The sequence below is a fragment of the Falco biarmicus genome, chromosome 7, assembly GCF_023638135.1.
Source record: "Falco biarmicus isolate bFalBia1 chromosome 7, bFalBia1.pri, whole genome shotgun sequence".
Lineage (NCBI taxonomy): Eukaryota > Metazoa > Chordata > Aves > Falconiformes > Falconidae > Falco > Falco biarmicus.
The window spans coordinates 34,138,684-34,166,184 of record NC_079294.1 but is presented as its reverse complement, the minus strand read 5'-3'; the positions used below and the strand labels follow the sequence as shown (position 1 = coordinate 34,166,184).

Below are 27,501 nucleotides of genomic sequence, written 5' to 3'. Positions count from 1 at the left end.
ATACATATATATATATATATAAGCACACACATACACACACACACGTGCATGCATATACTTTCAAGAAATTTGTGTGATTCTTAGATCATGTATGGCTCCAGAAAGCTGGTAATTTTGTCACCTTTCCTAAGCAGTGTGGGCAAGAACTGGTTGAGAAATGCATGAGTGTTTAAACTGATCTTAACTGTCACTCTCCAGGTGATCAGAACCTATCTTGCTGTTTACAAGGATATTCCTGTCCCAGTTCCCTATCTCCAAACAGGGACAAGGTTCCGCACTGAACATGTGAACATGTCTCAACACAGGATTACTGAGATGAGGGGGATGAGGGAAAAAAATAGGGGTGTCCTGGGTCCTGTGTTGGTTTTAGCTGTATTTATGGAGCACGATTCCCCTCTTCATGTGGTGGTGTCTCAGCTGTGGAGCTCTTCTTTTCCCCGGGTAAATCTGGCTGAATATTGCAAAATCCACCTTACCTCGCTGATACTCTGCCTAGCTCTGACTTGTACAATTGTCCTGCAACTGTGTCCACGATTTACTGAAGACAAAAGGTGCTTCCAGAAATAGCTCAAGACATAAATAACAGACTAGCCTAGGCAGCCTGCTTTAACTTCCTCTGAAGACAACTACCCCTGAACAACTCCAAAATGTAGGGCCCCAAGGTACGTATCCTGCCCTACACTTGTGGTTTGTACAGTGGGCACACTGTAGCCACAGTGAAGATGAGGCCAAAAGCAGGGAGGTGGTATGCATCTTTGGAAATTCAGGAATGCCCCTGAGCACTTGCCTCTGTTTTTCTTTAAGTAATATTGAGCACTGCATTACAGTAGCACTTAACATTTCCACAGACTCTTCATTCTAAGGCGTCTAAACCTGCAGGGCTTGTATCATTTCTGTGGTTCCTGCAGGCTTCCAAAAGGCAGATATACTCTGAAAAAAGATGAAAAGTAGCAGCCATCTTTTAAAATTATATTACTAAAAAATGAGAATAGAAATTAATTTTATTTATAAAGAAAATCAAAGGAAAAAAAAGAAGAAATTTTAACAGAAAAGAAATAAAGTTTTGGACAGTTCACAAGGTCTAGCACCCTGTGGGCCAAACAATAAGCAATTTGTTGAGGAAGAAAGAATAAAGACATTCTTTCAGGCTGGCTGGCTGGCATGGTGAGCTGCCCATTGTGCTGCTGGCTGTGAGACCTGGGATTAGGGAGCAACTCAGGTTCCCAGGCTTGGCACCAATGGAAACTCAAGTTTATGTATTTAGTCTTTGAACAGAAGAAGAGGTCACAGTTCAGTACCATGTGAGAGCTGATCTACCAAACAGCACTAGTACTGGCTCCAGAGGATGGATGTTCGTCTGCCCATTTGGTCAAAGGTGAAATGCCCTAATAATGCCTCCAGCAAGGTAGAAAAGATGAAAAAGCTTGCAAAGCAAAGCTGGGATGGGGGAGGGACACTCAAGTCATAGATGCCAGGGAAAAAGCAAAGTACAGTCATAATGACAATCTGCTGCCTGAAAGTAGCACAGTGGGTTAGAATCAAACAATGCAAAATACACAAAATTATGTTTAAAAATATTTTTCTGAAGTTACTGGTGTGAAATTTTTTATCAGATCTATTTCCGCGTTAAGAAACACAAAAGGCATGGTGTTCCTTTGCTATACTAAAACTCAAAACTTGTCACAAACCCCAGACATTTCAGTTTGCTCTTTAAAAGAAAAAAAGGTGGAACAGCAGGAGCACAGAGTAATAAAATCAATATAGTTACCAATCAAGTATATATTGCAGGATTAAGCACACAGAATGCATTCCACAGCTGTCAGATTTCCCCAAGAGTTAATAGACGGGAACAACAAAGCTACATTATCACCTGTAACGTCCAGGAAATATTATACTCTGATGACCATTAGGGATGCTAACTTAGGAACTGGCATTCTCTGCAGATAGGTGGTTGCTGTAGATTTTCCAAAAGAGGAAATCCACATTCTCCGAAATGATAACTTTTTTTTATAACTCGATGGATCAAACCTTTTTTGACTGCCTCCAGATAACCGAATTATGTACAGAATATGCAGAATTAATTGTATGGTCGTAGCAGAAATATACATTAATAACACACATTAGTAGAAGAATTTTGTTTCTTGCTGATAGTGTTCATGTTTTGATATTTTAATGTAGACGTAGATGAATTTTAATAAAGCATTGACCTGGTTTTACACTTACAGTTAAAAATGAAGCTCATTGAGTCATGTACACTAGAACTCTACACTTTGTGCTTTTTTCACTTCCTGTAAGCATTCACAGGATTGAGTTTTTCCAGCATACATGTCTCAGAAGAGATGTTGATGCTTGCATGTGTGAATGTGCAATTTAAAAGAAACAGAATGAAAGGGACATGCAACAATCTAAAAAAAAACCAAACCCAATGAATAAGTAACCAACAACCAACAGCTGCATCACTCAATTGTTCAAGCTTATTCTGTGTAGAATAAGGAAGAGAAAAGTGAAGTTAAACTAACAGAAAGCCTTATTGCACAATTTTCAGTAATGAATATGCTGGAGAGAAATGCAATCAGTTTATGAGCATCCAGGGGAAAGAAGTATCTAAATCCATCACCCTTGCTCGGGTATGAACCGACTCAGGATAGCAGAATCTGGCCTCAGGTGAATTGCTCATTAAAGACATGAAGTCCAGCTCTACTTTCTTCAGATAAACAGAAAATTTCAAACTTAGGTTTTTCTGACAAACAGTTTTCAGGAGTAGCAATTTAAAAAAATCACCAAAGCACAAGGTTTCATGAGGATTTGAAATTCACTCCACTCTGATTTTACATTAAGCTCTTTAGTTTGATATTTCTATCTTCTTCCCAGGCAGAGAAAAGAAATACTTTTTTCACAGAATGAGACCATGGTGTGTAATCAGGCTGAATAATTATTATAACATACATTATGAAAACTCATAATTATTGGTTGGAGATTCCAACACAAGATAGGATGACACTTTGTTTTTTCAGTTTTTCAGCTTCTGTTGATGTCAGCCAAGCCCCATGTCCACCCCAGAAGCAGAAGACAGCACACCATGCAAGGCAGAGGTCCTGTCCTCAGCAGGGCATTCCTGATGTTTCTGGCCAGTGATCTCTGCAAACCACTTGGCCTCAAATTCTTGCTGTGAGTTTTCCAGAGAGTTTCTTAAAGTGGCAGAATATCTTAAGTCAAATGAATGCTAAGACTTCTTTCTGGTAGGAAAGCTGGAGGAAGGAAGGATGCTTCCTTAGTTTTGGTGGGACATGGAACTCCTGGCATCAGAGGAGACCAACCAAATTCTCCTTGCAAGGAACTGAGGGGCAAATAAACTGAGGAGTCGGTGGCATGGCCAGTGATGAGCAGAGGCGACATGCCTTACCTTTAGAAAACTCCTGTCTCATAGTGTTGTGGAGCGTACTGTTGCCTCAAGTCCTGCCTAAATTAAACAGGGTCAGTCCTTGTCTTGAAGGTTATTTGGAGCAGACACCACATCCTCCTTTAGGATTTGGCTGTGCCTGACATCAAGGGAAAGAGGGAATACTGCTTCTGCTGTGTCTGAAAATCATTGTAACAGTAATACAAGATAGCAATAATCTACTTTGGGCAGCATAGTTCAGATTAAGTTTGTTAGTGAGGAACCTAAATGTGAGTTTGAAATTCTGTGCAGCCCTCCAAGTCTCCAAATCAGAGAGTATAAATCATCCACTAATAATTTTGGTGGAGTTTTTTTTATTTTATTTTGGCATAGATTAACTGTAACTTTACGCATAGAGCTTAGAGAGGAGGTTTCCACCTCCCTTTCTTGGTCATGTTGTGCCTTTCATCTTTGCTGTAATTCTGCTCCCCTCCAATGTCAGTTCTCATACATTTCCCAGCTTTGCATCTTGATGCACGTCTGTCCTGTGACTTCTGTCACCTGTGTGTGCCTGGCACAGGCCCCACATGCCACCCCTCCCTTTTTCTTTTGCTGTCTCTCTCTCTTTCTCAGACCACAGGGGCCACACGATCACCACTTTCTCAGTGTGGCATTTCCTTCTGCACGTTGCTCTCGCATGTTGTTTATCTCTCGGAAGGATTGTAGCTATAGATAGCATCAGTGGAACTGTATCTGTCTAGGAGCAGATGTCTACCTCTGCCATATCATCTTAATTGCCCTGCTGTGGCTCACCTACCAGAAGCCTTTATTTTTATTTTTATTTTCTATTCTACCTTTTTTTTTTTTTTACTCCCCCCCCTGATTTTTCAAATGATTAGTTGAGAAACAGCAGGACTCAGCTTGTAGGCATAGGACTCACCTGGGCACATTTAAACATGTAAGGAAAGAGAATCCCTTCAGTCCCTAACCAACTGGACAGTACTTTGCATGGTCTTTGAGGTTGCATCTTATATCTTCATTTTGTAGTGAATTAGGTAAACATTGCTGAAAAAAAACCTAGAGAAGCAGGAAATTATTATAAAAATACCAGTCTAAACCAAGGTGCTACAGTCTGGACTAGGAGGATAAGAAAGTAAATAACATGACTATGTATAACAGGGACATACTCTTACCTATTTCTAGGGTATTGACAATCCTGATTTTGGTTTTGTTTGTTTTTGTTGTTTTTTTTTTTGAGAGAAGATTGAATCACATAGCACTTCAGAAGGTTTTTCTATGTAAAAAAACCTTGAAAGACATTAATTTTGTAGTCTTAAATATAAGTGGTCTAAATTCTACTTTCAATCATTCTGGATTTACATTGATCAGCAGTAAAATATGGATTTGTACTAGCTTGGGACTAAACTTTAGCTTACGGGGGAAAAAAAAGCTGGCAAATGATTTATCTGTGTTTCATCATAATTACTTTAGGTATTTTGTAGAGGGCTGAAAAAAGCGTTTGTATCAGAAAGTTACACTTGAATTATCTATGTTCTCCACATGAAGAAGGTAGGTTTGAAAGGTATCCAGCCTTCAGTTAGCTCAGAGTTTGCAATAAAATTCACCTGGTTTCTTGAAATTATGCTCTGGATATGGTTTATGGTAGACCTGATTTATCTTCATCCAAGAAATGTTTGGTCCTTTTGATGAAGTAACACAAGCATAGCCTTTATAACAGGGATATATATATACACCAATATACACATTTACTGTCGGTGATGAATTAAAATTAAAATTAATCAGACATTACCATGCTAGTATATGAAAAATACTACAATTACTTCAGATCACAGGCAATACAAATCAACAGAAAAATAGCACTCATGTGTTGAGCTAGAATAACTTTTATTTTCAGTACTTATATGCATATAAACTCATAAACCATAATTTTGATTTCTTATTCCTTCTATTTTAATAAGAAGGATCTTCCAACACAGAATGGGAATATCCTGGGCCCAGCATCCTGGGCCCAGCATCAGGAATGTGCCTGTCACATGACAGTTAACTTCTACTGGAGAGGTTTGCAGAAATCTTGGTAAAGTTAATTTAATTTTTTCATTCCTCCCACCTTCCCTGTACCCCCATCCCCATGAGTATTATGTTTTGTTTTGCTGCATTTAAGGTCATTTTGAGTTGTCTCCTGATTGCTGCAGTGCCTTTGGAAAAGTAGAAGGTCTTTGTGCTATATTTCAGGCACAGCAGCAGTTACAGTTTCAAAATAAGCTCAATTCAGTGCAGAATTTCCATTTGGATTTTTCTTTTCTTTATTTTTCTGCTTCAGCTCTTTAGCCCAGATTAAACTTAGCCCAATATTGCCTTTGCAAAGACAGTATCCATCATAATTATTTCCGAGGTGTCAGCAAAACAGTTTGTTTTTTTACAAAAACAACAGCAACAACAAACTAATACAGTTTTGGGAAGTGAGCTTCAATCTTTCTGATATCTCATCAGAGCCGTTAATTAAATTCCATTTGATATTTACCACAGGTCATATTGAACCCTCCTGTCCTCCCCTATACACACAAACACACACACACATACAGACACACAAAAGAAACTCAAACCCCACAGCTAAGAAAAGAAAGTGAAGTTTTAAAATCTATTTACAATTGTGACAGTTCTGCTTTCAGATTCTTCATTTGATTTGAGGATTCTTGATGGTGAACACACAACAGATAGTAAGCTTTAAGCAATACAGTGTTACCAGCAGGTAAAATTTTGGTATAAATACAAAGGGTAGATATTTAGGATTTAAAAATCAACACATAATTTCAAGAAAAAGCCCTAAGAATAAGCCTTAGGAATCCTACTTAGAAATATAGGTAAAATTACAAACTTCAGCTAAGAATGTGGCTTGGACAGATACTTCCCAGAGGCTCCCTAATTCTGGAGATAAATATAGTTCTTTATCTGCCTTTCTCTTTAGCTTCAAAGGCGTCTAGACATCTAAGCTTGATTTCAACCAAGTGTCCCTATATCTGTACCAAGATCCCTTTTATCTGACCACCACAGCAGTACCAGGAGGTACCTACACTTTTGTAAGTTCCTTGAGATCTAAGTTAACATTCTGTTAATGTCCATCATTTACAGATACTGTATTTATTCGAATGCTGGAATTCTAAAAGTTCTAGAAAGTCTAAAAATTATTTCATTTAACTGCACTAAGCAATAACAATTAGAAATAATTATTGCTGAAAAATGTTGAGAGTAATGTGATCTAGGAACTAAGCCTCCTATTGCCTTGGGAGATAATAGTCTTAGAGCCCTGCCTCAGGTCTATCATTTATCTTATGTGGCGTTTTTCTGGGCAAATAACTAAACTTTCTCTGTGCTTCTATTAGACTTTGGATAGAATGTTAATAGTATAGCTTCTTTTTCTCCCCCACCTCTTTTTTTTTTCTTTTTTTTTTTTACCTTTGTTGATTAGATTTGAAGTTTTTGAAAGACTGAACCTAGCTTTTGTTGGTAAAAGCAAACTATAGAGTATCTTATAATTTCTAGCTATTCTATAATATAAATGATAAGAATAGTAAATATCTGAATGATTAATTGATGTGAAGAGGAATTTGGAGCTGATCTTAAACCTCAAATGAATCCAAATTGTTTAGATGGCAGTAGTCCAGACATTCAGAGTCATATCTGAATTTCTTTCAAGTATGAAGTGTTTGGGTAGTTCAAGCCCAAAGGACTTAATTATCTTCATGACTAAACTTGTAGTATCTCCATGGAATTGGAAATTCCTCCCTATTTATGCAGGCAAAATAGGGCTACATGTAAGAACAACGTGAATCAGGAGAGTGGGACCAGGCTGCCGTGTGTTCAGTGTCATGTGCCATGACTTAGAGACTGTGAGCTGCAGAAGGAGCACCCTTCAGAGAAGTGCAGGGCTGCCCAGCACTCCTTTCTGGTCATTTCTGCCTCAGCAGCAATCCAGACCAGCTCCATTTAGTCTTTCACTGTTATTTCCAACTCATAAAAGCATTACTGTGATTTGAATTTGGCCAGAAGGTTCCTTCTTCACACTTCTTCCTGATTACTTTTTTTCTTGTTTCTGGTGTGACAATGAATTTTGGCAACTTACAGTGTCAATTGAGCCAATATCAGCATCCAGTATTATTATATTGAATACAGTATCTGGATCCATTGTTACTATGTGCACATTATAAGCCGATCAGGCATGTGCTTCTGATCATGGTTCATTGTGACAAGGAAGAATTTCAGAAAACGTGTTCTGTGCATCTAAAAGCGGGTGAAAGAAGCTGGGTAGCTGAGGAAGTATTCATGATGCATAGGTACTATACACTGACTCACTGCTGATGGATACTGACTATCACCTAACACTGAAAGGCAGAAGTGAATGCAAACCTACTAAGAAGTGTCGCTGAGACCTTGCTTTTGTGAGTCGCACTGCTTAGCTGCCTCAGAAAAGAAGACATTGGGGACTTTGAGATAACCAGCTTTCTCACTCCCAGGGTTTGCATCCCAGACCAAACCCAGCAAATTCCAGTCAGTTGTACTGATTTCTGTAGGTGAAGTCTGTATATTTGAAGATTCTCAGTGGGAGAAAAGTTTAACATAATAACCTTTTCCTTTGACCTATGCCAGAGAGATATTTCTTTTCCTGCTTTTTTTTTTTTCCTTTTTGTTTTCATTTAGACTTGAGTTGCCCGTGTAGCATTTACAATATGCACACACCTTTAATGGACCATCTTTATAATCCTTGCAGACTGTATTTAGAAGAAGAAGAAACTGGGATTATATAGATCTTTGCCTAATTATAGGGACTGGAATTTGAACTATTTACTGGTCCAATTTTAAACCACTTCCATATCTAGAAGACTACTTTTGAAGATGCCCAAACCACCCCATTATCTGTTTGTTCTGTGGGGAGGACCCATTGTTCTCAAGAGAATCAGGCTGGCTCTTTTTATTAGCAAGAAGTTTGTCTCTAGCAATATTTATCACACATTTATGGTAAAAATAATGGAAATAACTTTTTTTTCTGCAGAGTTGATAAAATTGTTTTCAGAAGGATGTTCTCTTAAATATTTCATAAGAACATGCTGTTTTAAACAATATTTTAATGGAAACATTTCAGTGATTTAAAATCAAAATAAAACAATTAATTTATGTTCTTTTTCTCTCCCATATTTTTCCTCTCTACACTTGTATTTTATTCTGTATTAACTTTTAAATCATATATATTCAATAGTTCAAGCTGTTCAGTGAAAAACTTTTTGATCCTAGTGAAACAATTCAACAGTATCAAAACAGATTTATTGTTTCACTTTTGTAAATAAATATTTTTAGAAGTTCTCCCCTGTTGCTCTGTGAATGTGGAGCTCTATATTTTGTCCTAGATAGATAAGCAGAAAAGGAAAAGTCAGGATTCATTCTACCGTTCCTAGCATGAAAACTGGCAGTTTCCAGGAAAAAAAAAAAAGGGGGGGGGGGGGGGGGGGGAAGGAACTATCACAGGAGGAAAAAAAACCCCAAACCCTCTCTTACCTTGTCTTAGACACCTCACTTGGCTTTGACGATTGACTGCATTGTCCAGCTCTGCCCCTTCAGTGCTAGTACTTTTCCTTGCTCTTCATGTTTTTCATGGTTATATGCTGCCTTTCTGACTGTCTGTCTTGTACATATAGCCTGCTCATAACAGATCTATAAATATTAAGAGTTCTTCAAAGACATTTTGTCCACTAACCAAGACTTTTTGCAAAACAAACCCCTGTCTTTTAAGGTAGGACCTTCTATACAGGAGGTGACATGCCTGAGATATAATAAAGTGTTATCTACCCACTGAGTAATGGAGTCGTTGGCCATCAGCATTATACAGGAACATTTATGAATTGTACCAGTAAGAGCATCTCAACTTTAGGGAAAGAAAAACATAAATTACTTGGCATGCCATTAGTGAAGCTATAGCAATAGCAGCAGGGGAGAGGGTAAAGAATCCTAAAATAAAAGACAGAGAAAAGGATAAAATCTAATTAATGGAGTTTGTGGATTGGAAAGCCTATCTGTGGTTCATTTAAACATGAATATCTAATGCAAAGCTAGGCAATCCCTTATAGTACTGACTTCTAGAAACTGTAAAAAAAAGATCATGCTTTAGTCCTGCTATTACTTTACCTTGATGATTGGAGGTTAGAATATGAATGCGGTTTGAAAGATAGTACCATTTCTTTGATACATCAAAAAGCACTCTGCAGTAGACTACTACTTTAGCAGGACACTTACAGTCAAAGCTAGTATTTGACTATGCTCCTAATGTCATATTACAATGACAGAAGCTCAAGGTATATCAATTTAATCTTAGTTCAAAAAAATCTTTTAGTTCTGCTATAGTGAAGTCAAAATGGACTTTTATAGTTTTGCAGCTTGAAATTGGACAACGAACAACTTTCATAGTAAAAATGAAATGCAGAATATGATTGAAAAGGTAATCATATTCAGAGGTAAAAAATAAAGCACTTGCTACTTATTTGGTACTTAAGTTTCCAAATAGGAAACGATGCTAACAAGGATAAGATGACACAATTAAAAATCAACTCTTCTGACTAGTAAAAGATAGTGGCTCTGCATTTCTTGTTCATTTGTTTTATAATGTTTAAGAATAATGGTGTCTTTGAAATGACTCCTGATATTTCCTGATGAAAATGAGAACGAGGCCCACTTCACAGATGTTAGGTTGAACAGATTGGTATATAGCTCAGTATAATGTGAATGAATTTTGAGTCATGTTGTAGTTTTTTAAACTTTATCAGGCTAATCTTTTGTGTTAAAAAAAAAAAAAAAAAGTGTTCATCTGTAGAATTACAACATGTGAAAAGTTCTTACAAAGGATAGCTGTTACCAGCTACTGGTTTCACCAGACTGTAAAATGAATCCACGGAGTGAGTCACACAGTTCAGTCACAATACCTGGCAGCTAATTCATTACTCACAAAGAGATGCGGAAGCGGTGTGTACACAAGCTCATCACCAATAAAATGTTTAACAGGTCCGCCCGACTTTAAAAAATTTCCAAGTCTAGATATTATCTAACTCAGGCTTCAGTTATGTAATTTAAATGACTGGCCTCAGAGATCAAAAAATACATACTGTAGATAATGTGGATAATTCTCTCTCTGGGTGCATATAGCTTTTTCTAGGTAACATTGTAACTCTCTCTCTGGGTGCATATAGCTTTTTCTAGGTAACATTGCAACTGTATGCAAAGACAAAAGGTATGAAATCTTCTAACCACAGAACACGGGGGGGGGGGGGGGGGGATATATTTTTTTTTTTTTTTTTTTTTTTTGTCAAACATTACATGTGGAGGCTTCTTGTTGCTCAGTTCTTACTATATTTGCTGTGTTTGATTGGAAGCCCTCATCCCAGGAAGAAAACTGCTTTCCAACCTCCTCCTCCTCAGATCTATTGGGATCCCTTAACAGTGACAACAGTGACCAAAAAGCCCCCAAGCCCCAGCTATTCATGAGTCTGTATAACTTCTCATTTTTCCTTTCCTGTCATGGCCGCAATAATGAAATTCTGCAGAGTATTGTGGAAGTAAACTATCCACTCTTTGGTTTGCTTAAGAGGTAGTTTGTGGTCGGGTACCAAGCAGATGTGTCGAATTACCTAACTTTAATTTCAAGTAATTGGTGAACAGAATTACCCTTGGGGTTGAGGGAATTATAAACAATGCAACTCCTGGTACGTTTCTCCCCTCTGGATAGAGCCAAGTGGAAATTGCTGCTAGTGGGTATGTTACAGCTGCTCATGACAGTCTGAGAAGGTGGATATTTGCAAATAATACAGTTCTTGACCCTCGCGGCTTGGTAATGAAAGAAAAACTATCTGAAGTACTTTACTGGGGTTTTGGTAAGCGCTGTCTTTCTTTCCTGTGATTTCTGCAATGATCATTTAAGTGTTGGTAATATTTTAAGACAATTTCTTTTGAATAAATTTTGATGTGCACAGAATTAGACTAACAAAAAGGACAATCCAGACCTGACCTCAAATGCAGCTACTTAGCTAATGCTATGTCTGTAAAGGAAACATAAGGCTTATACTGACTAGGCAGAAAAAAAAGGAATAATATTCCTGATATTCCCTGTATGCATTTTGTTGATCCTAATTGCTACGAAGGGGACAATGCGGAGGAATTCATGTGTTTTTCACTTCCCAAAAGACTTTCTGAGAACACACAGCCCTGATGAAGCTCTATTTCTGTTGTCAAATTCAAAGGGACTGATTCTCATATCACTTGCACTGTGTATTTCCTTGACTTGAATGGGTTTAATTTTGTTTTATATAGAAAACATCAACACACTCTCTTCATGGTATCCTATTCTGGACTCTCCAAATCAAGAAGTGAGGATAATTCAAATCAGTCTGAGATAAATACCTGAGTTCAAGTGGTCCCTTTCAGGCTTGATTGGCATTAAGTAGGAACCCAGCAGGTCTGTCAAATCCTTTCTTAATATGAGCTAGTCAGATTACTATGGATATCTCCATCCCTACACTTTATGCATTGCTGTTTCCTCTGTTGCTCTGATCACTGCTGAGACCGATAGGATTTTGTTGCTTTTAAAGCAAACTGATCATCCACTGAGCCACCTGACCCCTTAAGGGACTTTATGAAACAGTTTCTTGACCACAGAACTAACCACCAATTGCTGAGTCAGGTGCATAGGCAGAAGCAGAAGAATGATGACCATGTAATTTTGAAAGTCCAATGGTAGAAAGTTTATGTATTTGTATTGGTATTGCTTTAACACTTAACAAAATACACAAACTGTATTCAAACCCTCAAACTGAAAACCTTGAAAAACACTATGCAGATATACAAGCCAAAGCTTGATAATTAAGAAATCAGCTATCAGGACACACAGCCCATGGTAAAACAGAGCAGGACTGAGGGTCCCTGTGGTCTGATAATGCACTTCTAAGGAGCACAGAAGAAAAAGTGACACAGTCCACTGTATTTGAGTAAAGAAAGGCTCTTAGAATGTTAGCGTGTTATTGACAAAGGTGACAGTTGACCAAAAGTTGTAGATCCCAGATTTTGTGGAACAGCTAACTAAGCACTGCTTAAAAAAAAAAAAATTAAAAAAATAAAAAAAAAATTAGGAAGAGTCCAGTGTTCAATAGACTCTACTTATATTACTCTGTGGTTTAGGTGGTGAATTTAGATGGTCTGTAAGATGAAACAAACTACTACGGGGGAAAAGAAGCCTTTATTTTTATGTTCTATATCTCTTTTCAAGGCCATTTTCAATGGATGGAGGCAACCAAGAACCATAATGTGAGGTATTGTGTGGCTGTGCTGTAAAATAAAAAATTGAATTTGAATTCTTATAATACAAGAGATGAAAGGCATCACTGTGTTGATTTCTACATCAAGTCTGTAGTAATGAAGAGTGGCAGTCCAGACCCACTCACCAAACAAAGAATTGGGTTGAAAGGTTTATTTCAAGAGAAAGAAAAGTCAGATAGGAGATTTTTTACTTTCTGGTGCCACGGGACATTCGGTGTCTTACTAGTTCAACAGGTTTTGCCCTTAGCTGCTTGTCAGGGCTTGTACATCGCCTCCATTTTGTTTGGTAACTGTTTATAATTTAACCTGGAATTGGTCTCTTTTATTTGCAAATGGTCTCTGCCTTCTTCAGTTTAAGGTACAACCCATAACTGTGTGTTTGTGAGTGTGTGTGCTAATGAGTTTTGCCTTGCAAGCACAGAACTGTTAGTCCATAAGGACAGCAGTGTTTGTGGGGGTTTTGTGGGGATGTTTCTAAGGAAAGCCAAAAATACCCCATGGTCAATTTCTGTGGTTTTCAGAATGCATATGAGAGGCTGGGAGTCAAATCTTGGGCTTGCACATACTGTTTTATTCCAGTTGAGATCAACAGCAGATAGGGGTTTGGCCCCAGGTGTTTAAAGCCTTTCCTTCCTTTTTAACTACAGCTTGCCTTATCGGCCCCAAACTGTTTCAAGCTCGTCAGCTTTTAACTGTGGGAAACTGAGTGAGCAACCAACTGAAGCCCTGACTGCTCATGGGGAGCTGCTGCTGCTGCTTCGAATGTATGTCCATGCCACTTGCTCCCCAGCCCTGCTTCCTTCTTGCAACAACCTTCAGCAGCACATGCCCGCCAGCGAAGTTACCCCATTTTTAGTGCACCAAAGCCACTTAGCCAACTGCATCACAGCATTTGAGCTGAAGTGCCTGGACTTTCTTTCTCAGCTGCTAAAAGTTTTCTTTGGAGCCTTATTTGACTTATTCCTTTATTTAATATTGAGCTGTCCATGAGCAACGGGAGGAGACAAATCTCATTCTGTGAGAATTTCAAACTTTCAGGAAGTTATAAGGCAGGAGATTCTGCAAGCTGAAGATTTTCCTTTTTACTTCTGTTCTAATTTATTTCTCGTTTAGTATTCAAAGTTAAAAACTCTCCCTTAAAAAAATCGTATTTCCAGCGGTGTGCTTGCTCCAAGCATTAATTCGTTCATGATTGCAGTACAGCTTCAGACTAAGTGAAGGATATTCAGTTTACTCTTTTATTTCGCCCACTTCCATGATAATACTGAAGTAATGTCACTAGTACATTTTGGTCCTTTTCATACTCCCTGCACTGACAAAATCAAGCACCCAAAAAATGTGTAAGTCCTCTGAAACATCGGACTGATTTAAAGAAGTAAGATAATGGTTTTATTTTTTTCAGAGGGTTTTTTTTATGTTTTAGAGTTTGTTTTCACCAAAGTTTCAAATTTTATTTGTGCAATACATGCTAGAAACATTTTATTTTGTTCTTCAAGCTGAAATTCTTGTGAAATCACTTGACTTCAGTAAATGTGAATGTAAAACTATAATAAAAAACCCACAATGAAATTCTGACAACTCTCAACAGGTCTCCCAGGTTAATAAGAGAATTTTGCCATCAAGACACATTAAAAAAACAAAAGGACAATACATTTTATAGTATAAACTCAACATTGCCATTTTTATAAAAAACTAGTGTCTCTTTGTAGCCTAGGACTTCTAATTTTTAATGAACTTTACAATGTCAGCCTTAGTTTAATCCAGTCTTCTGCTTTGCCTCAGTCTCAGTTTATAGTGACGTATGGCTATGTCTTCTGATTTCCCCAGATCTGGTCATTCTGATTTGATATGTGATTTCTGTATTTCTGTATGAGTAATTTCTCCTGTGGCTTACAATGCTATTCTTTCAGTGAAAAAACATCTTTTTCACCTCCTCTACTGTACGCATTTTAAGGTTAGTAAGGAAATGTAGAGTGCTAGATAAAACTTCTGTTGGCCACAGGGATTATGTTTGTAATGTCATAGATTCATTTAGGTTTGAAAAGACCTTTAATCTCATTTGAGTCCAACTGTTAACCTAGCACTGCCAAATCAACCACTAAACCATGTCCCTAAGTGCCACATCTATTCGTGTTTTAAATATCTACAGGGACAGTGATGCAACCACTTCCCTGGGCAACTTGTTCTGATGCTTGACAGCCCCTTCTGTGAAGAAATTTTTCCTAATATTGAATCTAAACCTCCCATGGTGTAACATGGGGCCATTTCCTCTGGTCCTATCGCTTGTTACTTGGGGGAAGAGAATGAGACCCACCTCGCTACAACCTCCTTTCAGGGAGTTGTAGAGAGTGGTAAGGTCCCCCTGAGTCTCCTCCTCTCCAGGCTAAAGCACCCCAGTTACCTCAGCTGCTCCTCACAGGACTTGTGCTCCAGATCCTTCAGGAATCAGCTTTGTTGCCCTTCGCTGGACACGCTCCAGCACCTCAGCATCTGTCTTATAGTGAAGGGCCCAAAACTGAACACAGTATTTGAGGGGTGACCTCACCCGTGCCGAGCACAGGGGGACGATCACTGCCCTGGTCCTGCTGGCCACACTATTTCTGGTACAAGCCAGGATGCTGTTGGCTGCCTTGGCCACCTGGGCACACTGCTGGCTCATGTTCAGCTGGCTGCCAGCCAAGACCCACAGATTATTTTCTGCCAGGCAGCTCTCCAGTCACACTTCCCCAAGCCTGCAGCGCTGTGTGGGGCTGTTGTGGCCCACGTGCAGGACCTGGCACTAAGACTTGTTGAATCTCACACAACTGGACTTGGCCCATTGAGCCAGCCTGTCCAGATGCCTCTGCAGAGCCTACCTGCCCTCAAGATCGACACCCTGCCCCCAGCTTGGTGTCATCTGCAAACTTACTGAGGGTGCACTCAATCCCCTTGTCCAGATCATTAATAAAGATATTAAACAGAACGGACCCTGGTACTGAGCCCTGGGGAACACCACTTGTGACTAGCCACCAACTAGATTAAAGTTCATTCACTGTCCTTCTCTGGGCCTGGCCATCCAGCCATTTTTTACCCAATGAAGAATATACCCATACAAGCCATGAGCAGCCAGTTTCTCCAGAAGAATGCTGTGGGAAATGGTGTCAAAGACTTTGCTAAAGTCTAGGTAGACAACATCCACAACCTTTCTCTCATCCACGAAGCAGGTCACCTGGTCATATCAGTCCCAGCAGGATATCAGTCAGTCAGGCAGGACCTACCTTTCACAAACCCATGCTGGCTGGGCCTGATCACCTGGTTGTCTTGTACATGTTGTATGAGGGCACTCAAAATAATCTGCTCTGTAACCTTCCCCAGCACTGAGGTCAAACCAAGAGGCCTGTAGTTCCCCAGATCTCCCCTCTGGCCCTTCTTGTAAATGGGCATCACGTTTGCTAACTTTCAGTCGACTGGGACTGTCCTGGTTAGCCAGGGCTGCTGGTAAGTGCTGTGAAGTGGCTTGGTGAGCACTTCCACCAGCTCCCTCTGTACCCCTGGGTGGCTCCTATCCAGCCCCCCAGACTGGTGTGTGTCTAAGTGGTGTAGCCGGTCCCTGGCCATTTCCCCTTGGGTTGTGGGTGCTTAATTCTGCTCCCCATCCCTGTATTCCAGCTCAGGGGGCTGGGCACCTGGAGAACAACTGGTCTTACTGTTAAAAACTGAGGCAGAGAAGGTATTAAGTACCTCAGCCTTTTCCTCATACTTTGTCACTATGTTTCCCTCCACATCCAACAAAGGATGGAGATTCTCCTTAGCCCTCCTTTTGTTGCTAATGTATTTATGGAAACATTTTTAATTGTCTTTTACAACAATAGCCAGATTAAGTTCTAGTTGGGTTTTGTCCCTTCTAATTTTCTTCCTTCATAACCTCATGGCATCCTTGAGTCCTCTCGAATTGCCTGCCCCTTCTTCCAAAAGTCATAAACTTTCCTTTTTTTCCTGAGTTCCAGCCAAAGCTCTCTGTTCAGACAGGCTGGTCACTCTGGACTAGGGGTTCTGAGAGTTAATAACCCTCTAAGACATCCCCAGTACTACTTTTATTTTGCCACCACTGGTAGAGGGTAGAGGTGTTCATACAGTGTAAACATGAACCTGTCCTCTGTCTGAGTCCCACCAAACTAAGGGGTAATGAAAAGCATATATTTTGATCTGGCTGAGAATGAAACCATGGTATTATTTCTTTGCAGAGTCATAGCACAATGTCTTTTTCTGCTCTTTCAGTCAGGTAAACATTATAACCTTGTTGAGCCATGTTTAGTCATGCACATTTTATAAAAGGTTTGGGTTTGGGTTGTTTTGCTTTGTTTTGTTTTTTCCTTTGGTAAAGGCCTTTTCTAATTACCAGAGAACACAAACTCTGTTCTGCCTTAGGAATGTTTAATGTTCCAGCTTGGAAAACAAATTAAAGAAGAGCTCCAAAGATGTAAAAATCACATTGGTTAACAACAAAGAAAACAGATTCTTATAACACACAATAAAGCCAGGGCATGAAGAAAGATAGCAATACAGAAATATTGAGACTCATGTGATGCCAAATTACCAGCCACTCTCCTCTGTCCGTTCAACCAGAGAACCAATATTATGGCTTTTCATGGAAGGGACTTGAATTAACATATATACAATTTAGCCCTCTGAAATATAGTGGTTGAAACAAATATGACTAGGCAGGTAGAGGGTGCGGTAAGCAAGCTAAAGTGTAAAAAAAAAAAAATTAGGAAGTTAAAAAAAAAAAAGCTTGACATATCACTAAGGAGTGAGAAACTCTCTACAATATAGCAATTCTCTGAACATGGAAACCTCACCTTCAATGATTCTTATAGTCTATATGGCGTATATTATTTACATCTGATCATTCAGTTTGGTAAAACAAAAAAGCACCATCTGCCCAACCACACTTTCCTTCCAGGAAATTGAAATGAGAACGGATGTTGTCTTTCGTGCTTATTTTCATTCTTTTGCATGTTTAACTCAGTACAGTCAGTATATGCTCAAAAAGAAATGTAAACCAACATATTCCTTAGCCACTCTTTCACAGTGCACACAGTAAAGGGAAAAAAAAAAAAAAAAAGAAAGGATAAAAAAAAAGAAAGAAAAAAAAGGCATAGAAACATTAAAAAAATCCAACTTGAAGCAGAGTTCCAAGCACAATTATCACAATTAGATCATAGGGACACTCACTGCCTATGTTCCTATGTTCCTTGGCAGCTGTTTTTTCCTATAAAGTGTATAGTCAAGCAGATAAAAAAAAAAGCACAGGAGAATAGTCAATTAAGCAGGGAGTTATTACCCCTTAGAACAAGATACTTGTTCTACCTTTGAGATTTCTGGAGTGTTAGAGGTAACGGAAAGCCCCATCTTTCCTTCCATCCCCCAAATAAGCAGGGTTGTGTGCTTACGTACCTAAGCATATATGTCAAAAAGGTGATGCAGAAAGGCTTCCAGTTATATTTTGATGTATAGACATGGCAGTAGGGTTACACAGACTGAGTTGTGGTAGCTAGAATTTTTACTGCAGTCCTCAGAACATTTTTCAACATCTGCCTGTCCATTTTTTGGTGTTATTTTTTTAAATTTTGTTACTCTTTGTGTAGTTAAAATTAAGGAGCAATGTGCCTATCAGGCATAAATAGTCAGGCTGCAGTCATATCCTCCAGGGAATGCTGTTCTTCCCATACTCATTTTACAGAAAGTGCCTGTATATATGCAGTTTAATCCTCATGTTTGTCTGATCATCTGTGAGTGCCTGTGAAGTCAGGAGGAAGGATGATGAATTGCCTTTACAGTCCTCACTACCCTAGGGTAGCCAGAGACGGTTTTTGGCACCCAGTTTAAATAAGGATAGCCACAGATCTGCCCAAACCTACATGAAACTAAGGCAGCTTACTCACTATGAGCTGCCCCACCGATTCACTAGCTGGCGTGCGTTGTCTCTAATTGAGCTTCCCCCCATGACCCCTTCTTCACTAGATGTTCACTACATGCCTATGTATTAAGTACACCTCCTAGTGGCTGTGGAACAAGAAGCCAGAAATGGCTCAAAAACCAGCGCAGAGCATGCACTGAGTGAATGACAGCTGTGAACCAACAGACATCTTCCCCTTGCCCTTCTGGATTGTCTACTTTTTCCTTGGCAGAAATGTTAACAGTTAAAGTCCAAGTTACTAGTCACAATATTTTCAGGGATTGGTTTCGAGACTAAAAATGACCAACTACTAATTCTGGATTTTCATGAGAATTCTAATTGCAATCCCAAAAGATTTTACACTAAACCCAGAAGTTTCTTCTGATAGTGGGAAAAGAGGACATTTTTGAGAGGATGGTCTGTTGGGGAGTCTGGTCTGCAAAAGTTTGTTTTCAGTGCCTGCTTTGTTGCAGCCATCCTGTATGACTATACATTCCTTTGAGGGTTTTTTGCCTAAGTGGTGTGACACAGGTGTTGAAGAAATACCTCAACAAACCAAAAAGCAAAATATATTACCACAGGTACAAACCCATACATCGCAGCCTTCCTGCTCATAATGCCTCAGCCCCTCTGGCCCAAATCCTGAGAAGCCTTTGAAACAAATTAGGTGCCAAAGTACTTTTGTGACACAGGCTTCTAGGCCTTCATTTCCCATGTCTAAAATACACATAATAGATGTTCTTCCTTACACAGATGGCCTAAGGATATTCATTAATCACATTAAGATTGTGAGGTGCTCAGCTACTATAAATAGCAGAGTTGCATGAGCTCCAAGATGATGGTTACCTAGGAGATACATGGATCAACACATCCCTAGTTTGCCCTGCCGTTCCTTGGGGATAGCATGGCCATGCTTTTTACTGATCAGCACCTCCAGGTTTTACTGCTGCTCTGGTCAGTGCCAAAACCACACATAGAATATGGCTACGGACAAGGTAAAAGCTGTCTTCTAATTTGCTGACTTTCCCCCTCCTGTCTTCCCCATCAGGGAAAGAAGTCTCAGTGCCCTGCATTATCAATTAATAGGCTTTAAAATGCCCTTTTGGAAATTTTAACATTTTTATTTTTAATTAGAGTAGTGGAAAACAAAAAGCCTGCAAAGCTACCTGCTTCTATGCTGCGCTTTAGCTCAATAATAAAAAACTCAGCTCATTTAAATCAATTTTATGTAAAAAAAAAACCAAAGGCCGAGTGCTTTGCTTGTGGAAAACCTTGATGGAGAAAGTGCAGCAGAGAAGAACAGAGAATGGGACTGCCTGTCTAATCAGGATGTACCACTGTACTGAGAATTGCTCAGCTCTATGGTATAGACCCTGAGCTGCTAACAGATATCCTTCTTTAGCTACAAGACTGTGCTTTTGGAGTAAAGAAGATCACAACTCCATCTGTACTGTTGCTGTGATGTACTGAGTGGGAGTTGTGTACAGGACAGTGAGAACTGTGAAGTTCGAAAGTGGCCATGGATTTATTATAAAGAGAACTCTCGAGCTGTTTGGTGGGGTTTTTTTCCAAAGCTTATCTTGAATGAAGCGTTTACTGGGTTTTATATGTGCAGTTAGCTGAAAAAATGTTTTCCATTTCCCCATCTTTTTTACTTTTAGATGCCAAGCATAAATAAAGATTCCAAAAGCAAATATACCACAAAATGTAGCTCTTTTGGTGATACTTCTGACTAGAAGGGGGAAAAATCTGGTAAGAAGACTAACAATATGAGATTTATATGCCAGTACCACAAGCTCAGTACCTCTGCTCATTTTAACCCTGAACTTTTCCTTTTGAAGGTTGAATAGCATTGATTATAAAAGCAAGGATAGATCCTAAAGAAACTCACAGAGAGGGTTTGAAACTCTTTGGCGGAACTTGGATGTTTCTAATGGAGAGATTCAGAGACTGAAAGCCATTCTGAATGTTGATATGGATGTTGATCTGGTTCCACTGTGATTTGCAGCTCCTTATGGAAGAATGTAAGAAAGCCCTTCTAGGCCATACCAGCAGCCTGTCCAACCCAGTGCTCTGTTCCCAGGCACAGCAATCGGCACTACTCTTTAGGGAAATCCCACAAACCTGGCTGTATTCTGCAATCAAGTCCCATCCACAATGATTGGATTAGGGCTAGTAGAGGGTACACCTTCACTTAATCCTTTTAGCATCCCTTTATGGACCTGTGGTCCATGATAAAAAAGCCAGAATTAAAGCCCCTTAAAAAAATTATGTCCTCTAGGGGTAACACTGACAAGCTCCTTAGCCTGTTAGCCATGTTGGGTGCTGCTTTAATAAGGGAACTCCAGTCGCACTGTGAAGCAAGAGCAATGCCTGACTGCGATATCACTGTCATGTGAATGAGTTGTCCCAGTACTGCAGAGTCTGCTCTTTACTGTGTGCAGAGACACATCAATACTGAATATAGTGTGTTAGCAAAACAGAATGGAAATCTTTTAGGTGAAGAATAGCCTCACTGATTGCTTTGCTCTACCAGAATGGGGTGTGTTTTCAGGCATTCTGATAAATGTGTGCTATTTTTCAGCCATTCAGTGTGAAGTGCTGTAGGTTTCATATAAACTTTTATTGCTCACCACAGGCATGGAAGGATTGATTACATTGTTTGGGGATTTCCTAACTTCTGAGACTGCCTCTTTAGCCAGCCTTAATACAGTGTAAGGAAGGAACAAAATGCTACAGTGCTACTCAGAAGCTCGCTTTCTGCCTTTGTATTTTTAGGAACAGCCCATGCAGTTTGGAATAGGGTAGCCAACAGTCAGTCTCATCCACATACCTTCTGAAACATCTCTGATGCCTGAGGGCGGCTGGATTGTTAGTGACGAATATAATGGTGTCCTGCTACCAGTAAGGGGAATAAATGATAGCATTTAAGGGTTATTTCATGTTACTGCTCCTGTTTTTGCCTAGCTGTGACCATTGCTGAAACAGAAGCAAAAGCCTGACCTTGGAATTGGAGTGATATTGGTGTCTGAAGTGTGCAAGCAAATTTTGGTGAATCTGTGTTGAAATCTGCTTAATGTAGGGGGAGTCAAGAGCAGATGATAACTTTTTTGAGGCAAGCAGCTTAACGTGCTTGGAAGGAGGCCCCTCTGAGTGGGGCAAATTCATGCTGAGCCCTGACAGTTAACTCAGTAAATTTGTAAAATACCTTAGGGTTTCTGATATCACCTCTCTCCAACTATGACTTAATGATGTAGTCTAGTTTCACCCATTTCTGAGTAGGCCTTTCTCATTTTCAGACCTCAGGCTTACTAGAACTCTATTTTACCAGTTCTCAGATCATATATTGAGTTGGGCATTTTGCTTTTCTGTGTGATTTTTTAAAAAAATGTTTACTTTATCTGTGGTTACAAATTAAAAAAAAATAAAATAAAAGGTTATATACGTGATTTAAATTTCTTGTGATTTTTACTAGGACTGGTTATAGCCCTCACAAAGCTACTAACCTGGATTTCAACTACATTACCACTTGAATCTTCTCAATTTGTACTGTTGTTTCATAAAGAATTCTTGTCACCAGTATTTGCTAGCTACATGGTGCCCTATCCTATTCTTGGTGACTGGGCAAATGTCAGGAATAACTCCCTTAAAATGAGTGTTGCTTTCATTGGTAAAAATCTAGCAGAAGGAGACTGGCGCCCTAGGCATTATGAACAATACAGGCTTTCAATAAATAAATAATTCAATTCAATTAAAACAAATGTCTGCCCTGATGTACCGCAGTTTATAATTTCTTTAATAAGCATTCTTGGTAGGTGTTTATGGGAAGTGATCCTCAATAAAAGCTTAAAGGAAGGTTCAGTAAGAAAGCAGAAGTTGTGGTGCCACCTTACTTTCCTGCCAGGAGAGAGTGGTATAAAGCTTCAAAGGAACTCCAGCTCAGAATAAGCCTGCAGAGTTCATGTTGTGTATGGAAATGCAAGTTTGGACTACAGGTACATATGGGACACTGTTTCCTGGAAAGGCTCTGCCCAAAAAGAGGCAGTGGGCAAAGAACAAGATAAAGAGCTAGGAAATGATGCAAATCCTATGCAACCATGTCTACTGGTGTCCTTACCCATGTGCAAAGATGTAGATGCACTGAAGTTGTTCATAGCAGCCTTGGCTAGCTCTATGCACTTCTGGCCTCCCATCAGTGAAGCTACAGATTCAGACACAGCCCAGTAGACAACAATACACCAAGCCAACTGGCTCTGCAACCATCTATTTAAGTCCCTGAGCCTAATGTTTCCTACTGGCTAGTTGCCTCTGGAGGTTTAGAGACAGCCTTTGTGCACAGACATGGGGATAGAGTTTACACTCTGTCTACTGGCCTGGGAACAGGATTTTCCTCATACATTCCTGGCATCTTTATCACTTTCAGACCAAGTCTGACCATACCCCTAACTCTATCCAAAATGCGGATACGTGACTCAGCTGAGTTGTGTTAAAAACCCCTGGGGGAGGCTCACCGTTCTGTTTTTCTGCATGAATAGGTATGTGGGAGGGTAACAATGTGTTGAAAAGTGAGAACATTTAGGGACAGAATCTTCCCAAGAGTGAGTGCTCACACTGCCTACCAAAGCGGCTTGAGGGCAGGATCCAGCCCTTAAATGTTGTCAGACATCCGGGCAAACAAAACTGTTTAGCTCAGACTGCCTCCATTTTTCCTGCTCAGAAAGTGCTCAGCCTAAAACGTCAATTTTTGAAAGTAAAACCTGGGTGAGTGATTGGATCCTTACCCTTGCTTTTCTTTGAGGAGACATTTACGGTCTCGCTTGAAACCAGCCATCAACTCAAAATGAGATTCACATGATGCGAACTAGACCTGAGCTGAAGCCTCAAAACTCAGACCTGGATCTAGATTTCAAATGGTGGGACTGGGGATGGGGTAACAACCTACCTAATCCAAACATGCATAAATCCATATGTCTCCCAGTTGTTTTTTTAAACTCGCCAAAACACCACATTGATTTCAGCTTGTAGACATTCCTTTGGGCATTTTTCATGAGAGATTAACTTAACCTTATCCCGTTGCTATTTACTCATCACATGCTGTCTCAGACAGGCATGTGATCCTCTCTACAGAAAGTCTTCACAAAACAGTAAAGAAAATAGTTAATCTGTGCAATTTCCACTATGCTACAGCCAGCAAAAGGGAAAACGAAGAAAGAAAGCAAGCAGAGATGCAGAGAAACCAGTCCTATTTCTTGTCATACAAAGGGTTGCCAAGTAGTTTTAATTTACATAGATGACTTAATGATGATTGTATGATACATAAAAATACTGCCACCCACCAGAGATACATTAAAACTTTTATCAATATGTCTCTTTTACTATCTATTGGACTGTAAAAATGCAGAGATCATTGGGGGAAAAAAGCTTGTCAGTCACCAAAAAACAACTCTGTGACCTTTTTAGATTAAAGGAAAAAGAAAGAAAAAAAAAAAAAAAAAAAAAGAAGCAACAAACCCCCTTCTATTAGTATCAACATGATTTAAATTTACATGAACAAATAAGCTGTTTCACACAATGGAAACAAGTAATAAAGGATGATGAGAACTGTGACCAGCCTGGGACCTCTTAAAGGCCCCTCTGGACATGGCAGGAGCCTCCTTTTTCTATCTCTGGGACAACCACCCACACTGGTCTAACTACCTTTTTAAATTCATATCTAGAACCACAAGCTGCCTCATGGGATTAAGCACAGTATGCTTTGCAAATTGAAAATAAGATAGCTGTTAGGAATATATACTTGCCTCTATGATTACGGCAACAAACTATGGCAAAACATTAATTTACATCTATTATAACAGTGAAACAAAGCCCAGGATTTTCTTCGTGTTATAGGCAAGAGATAAATTTGCAAAGGTGAAATTCTAAAAGGTGCAGGCTCTAATGAGGGAGGTTCTTTTGCAGAGCAGGTAACTGGCAGGATGACATCAACTCAAAGTTATGAGGCTTCAGTATATCATTAAATTTATTTACCATAAAATGGATTAGGGTTTTTTTTAATAGTAAAACTATTCATAGGGAGACAAAGTTTAGGTATATCTGAGGGGTGGAAGGCATTTGTGTGGCATGAAACAGTGCAGAGCAGTTGCAACAGTAATCCAGTCATGCCTGGGTCTAGGATTTTTAAAGGTGTTTTATCTGGTAGAAATGAATACAACATTTACAAATTGAAAATAACTCTGTAAACTCAGATAAGATTGTCTTGGTAATATTTTACCAAGGAAGCAGCTCACCGCTGCTTACTTTCAATTAGCCATCTAAATCATAGCCTATACAAAAAGCAATCCCTGGTGCCTTGCAATAGAAAAAAAAGAAAGTTAGACTAGTTCCTAAGAGTTTTGATTCATGTTACTGAATATGGAAGATCTGTAATCTTCTCCTTGGAGTCTATAGTCTAATGTAACTGCTTGAAAGTACTTTCCTTCTGCTGCCGGCAAAGATATTTTTTTTTCTGAAATGAATGGTGATACATTATAGATAACCCTTCCCGATTAATTTTGTTTTGACTTTAACTTTGGAATAAGAATATAAGCAGTAAAGTAGTTTTTCCCCAGACAGTAACTATACTGTTATTTTTGGACCATATTGTAGTTGATGTTGAGAGAAACCTAAATGTAGAAGGAAAAAAAACCCAAGCTGACTGTCATCAAAAGTTTTAGCTGTAAGATAAAAAGTGGCATTTTATTATTATTACTTGTGCGTGATGAATAATAAATAAGCAAATTCCTTGGAATCAGTAGTCAGTTTCACTGGCTTCTGTCTACATAATCCACAGAACTAACGATCTTGGAAGGTTGATTGGTCAAACTGAAGAAATTTAATTTGTGTCTACACATCTGCAGTGATCCACAGGTAATATGCTGGTAAATTTGAGGAGACCAAGTATGATGGCATAGGAGACCTTGCTGTGACAATGACTTTGTGAGGGTCCGATGCTGCATGAGAATGACAATTTTGGTAATTTCAACAACGTGAAGAGATATTAGGAGCCTGAAAAATAGACAAAGCTGCTGTAAACCACTATATGTAGCATTTTTTCAGCAGGTAATTCTGGTTCCTGACTTTCTAAATCATTTTCTCTTCCTTCTCTCTGCCTGTATTTTGAACAAAGTTCAGTATATCGTTGCACAGTTCTTCAATTTCTGTTGTGGGCTTTTTCTCATTTCTGTTGAGAAGCATTTAACCTGACCTTAGTGGCTGCATACTGACTTGAACCTGTTGCCTGTTGTGGTTTTTTCCCTTTGTTTTGTTCTGTGTTCTTTTTTAGGACAGGGAGGATATGCAGACCATCTGATATGTCTGAATTACCAGCAAATATCCACCAGCTTCACCAGCAAGGAGGAATTTTCTTTCAAAGAAATATCAAAATTAAAAATTAACTGTGTGCCATTACACGATATTTATAACATAGTGTACATAAAGGCTTTTGGAAAGCTGGATGCTATCAAATACACCTGAATGATTTTACTTGCCTTCATAAAAGGATGAACGGTGCATGCACCTCCCTGAAAGCTGTTAGCCCCAGGCAGCAAAGGAGTTTTTCACTCTCCATCATTCTCTTCTGTTTAACAGTGATTTACTATTAGTTAAGCACTGCCCAGCATTTTAAAGCTGGTGGAAAGTACCACTGAAGTCAAGGGGCTTGATGTATACTGGGATTACTCCATAGTGAATAGTCAGGTTGATGTTTCACTGCCTTGTTGAAGAAAGATCTAATTATTGAAGCATAATTTATTGAGCACTTTGGTCAGGTAGGACAAGAATGCGCCAGCCTTTCTTTTCTATGTTTAAAGGCAACATTTTTGTTTTGGCATTATTTTATTTTTTGCCTAAAGGATTCATAATTTACAGTAATGAACTGGATATTTTAGCCTTAAACAAAAATACATTTTACATAAATTTTCACATATGACTGAAAAAGAAGCCCAAATCCACAAAATCAAAGATTCTACTCCATCTCTGGATTCCCTAGGATTTTGGCCTACCTGCATCATTTTGTTGCATGCCTTCACTGAAGCTCCATCTGCAGCTGTGGGTAAACCCATTGCTCAGCCCATGTTAGTAGTTGCTCCTCCTGCAAAGAAGCTGGAAACATTTGAAGTATTGCTGTGAGTGCTACCTGCAGTGCACCTTGCAAAGTTTCATTCACTAGCAGTGACCATTTTCAGCCAAAGTAATTGATCACAAGCAGCATCAGTAAAGGGTCAGGTACGTGGTGCAGGCAGGCTTCACCTCATCCTAACACAAACAAACGGCTCTTTGCTCACTGTATTGCTTGCATAGTGCACAGGAACATTTTATAAAATCAGAGACAGGCAGGGGGAGCACCTATAAAAATGCAGTAACGATTTGTTTTATAAATAATTTTGTAAGTCTCATGAAAAACAGCCGTCCATGAGCTGCTGTAAATATTGCATTACAGATGTTTGGGAAAAACCTGCTCACTTACTTATGGGATACACAGAGCTAACTCCTAAAGAAAAGTTGGCTAAAAAGTGGGAGGAACTAGGATTGATGGGTTGAGGCAGGTTACTGCATTGGTGATATTTTTAAACTTATTCACTAATCTGATTTCAGCTGGTTTTTTTCTGTGGCTTTTTTTGTTTTGTTTTGTTTTGTTTGGGGTTGTTTTGTTGTTGTTTGTTTTTTGTTTGTTTGGTTTTTTTTTTAAGGAAAGCTATTCACATTGCAGTGAAATAGAAGCAGAATATTCTACACATGCCATAAGCTGAGCTATGGCAGAGCCATCCAGCTGTGATCT

At 39.2% G+C, this 27,501-nt stretch overlaps 1 long non-coding RNA gene across 2 annotated transcripts; it reads right to left on the bottom strand.

Annotated features, from left to right (window-relative positions):
* On the bottom strand, positions 1-26,990 carry LOC130152884 (uncharacterized). Of its 2 annotated transcripts, XR_008823126.1 has the most exons (3): positions 26,726-26,990; positions 9,243-9,314; positions 1-4,444 (listed from the first exon to the last, which is right to left on the bottom strand). It is a non-coding gene; the product is annotated as an uncharacterized LOC130152884 (long non-coding RNA). The 2 variants fall into 2 exon arrangements; XR_008823127.1 differs by lacking the exon at positions 9,243-9,314.
* Positions 26,991-27,501: the final 511 nt, after the last annotated feature.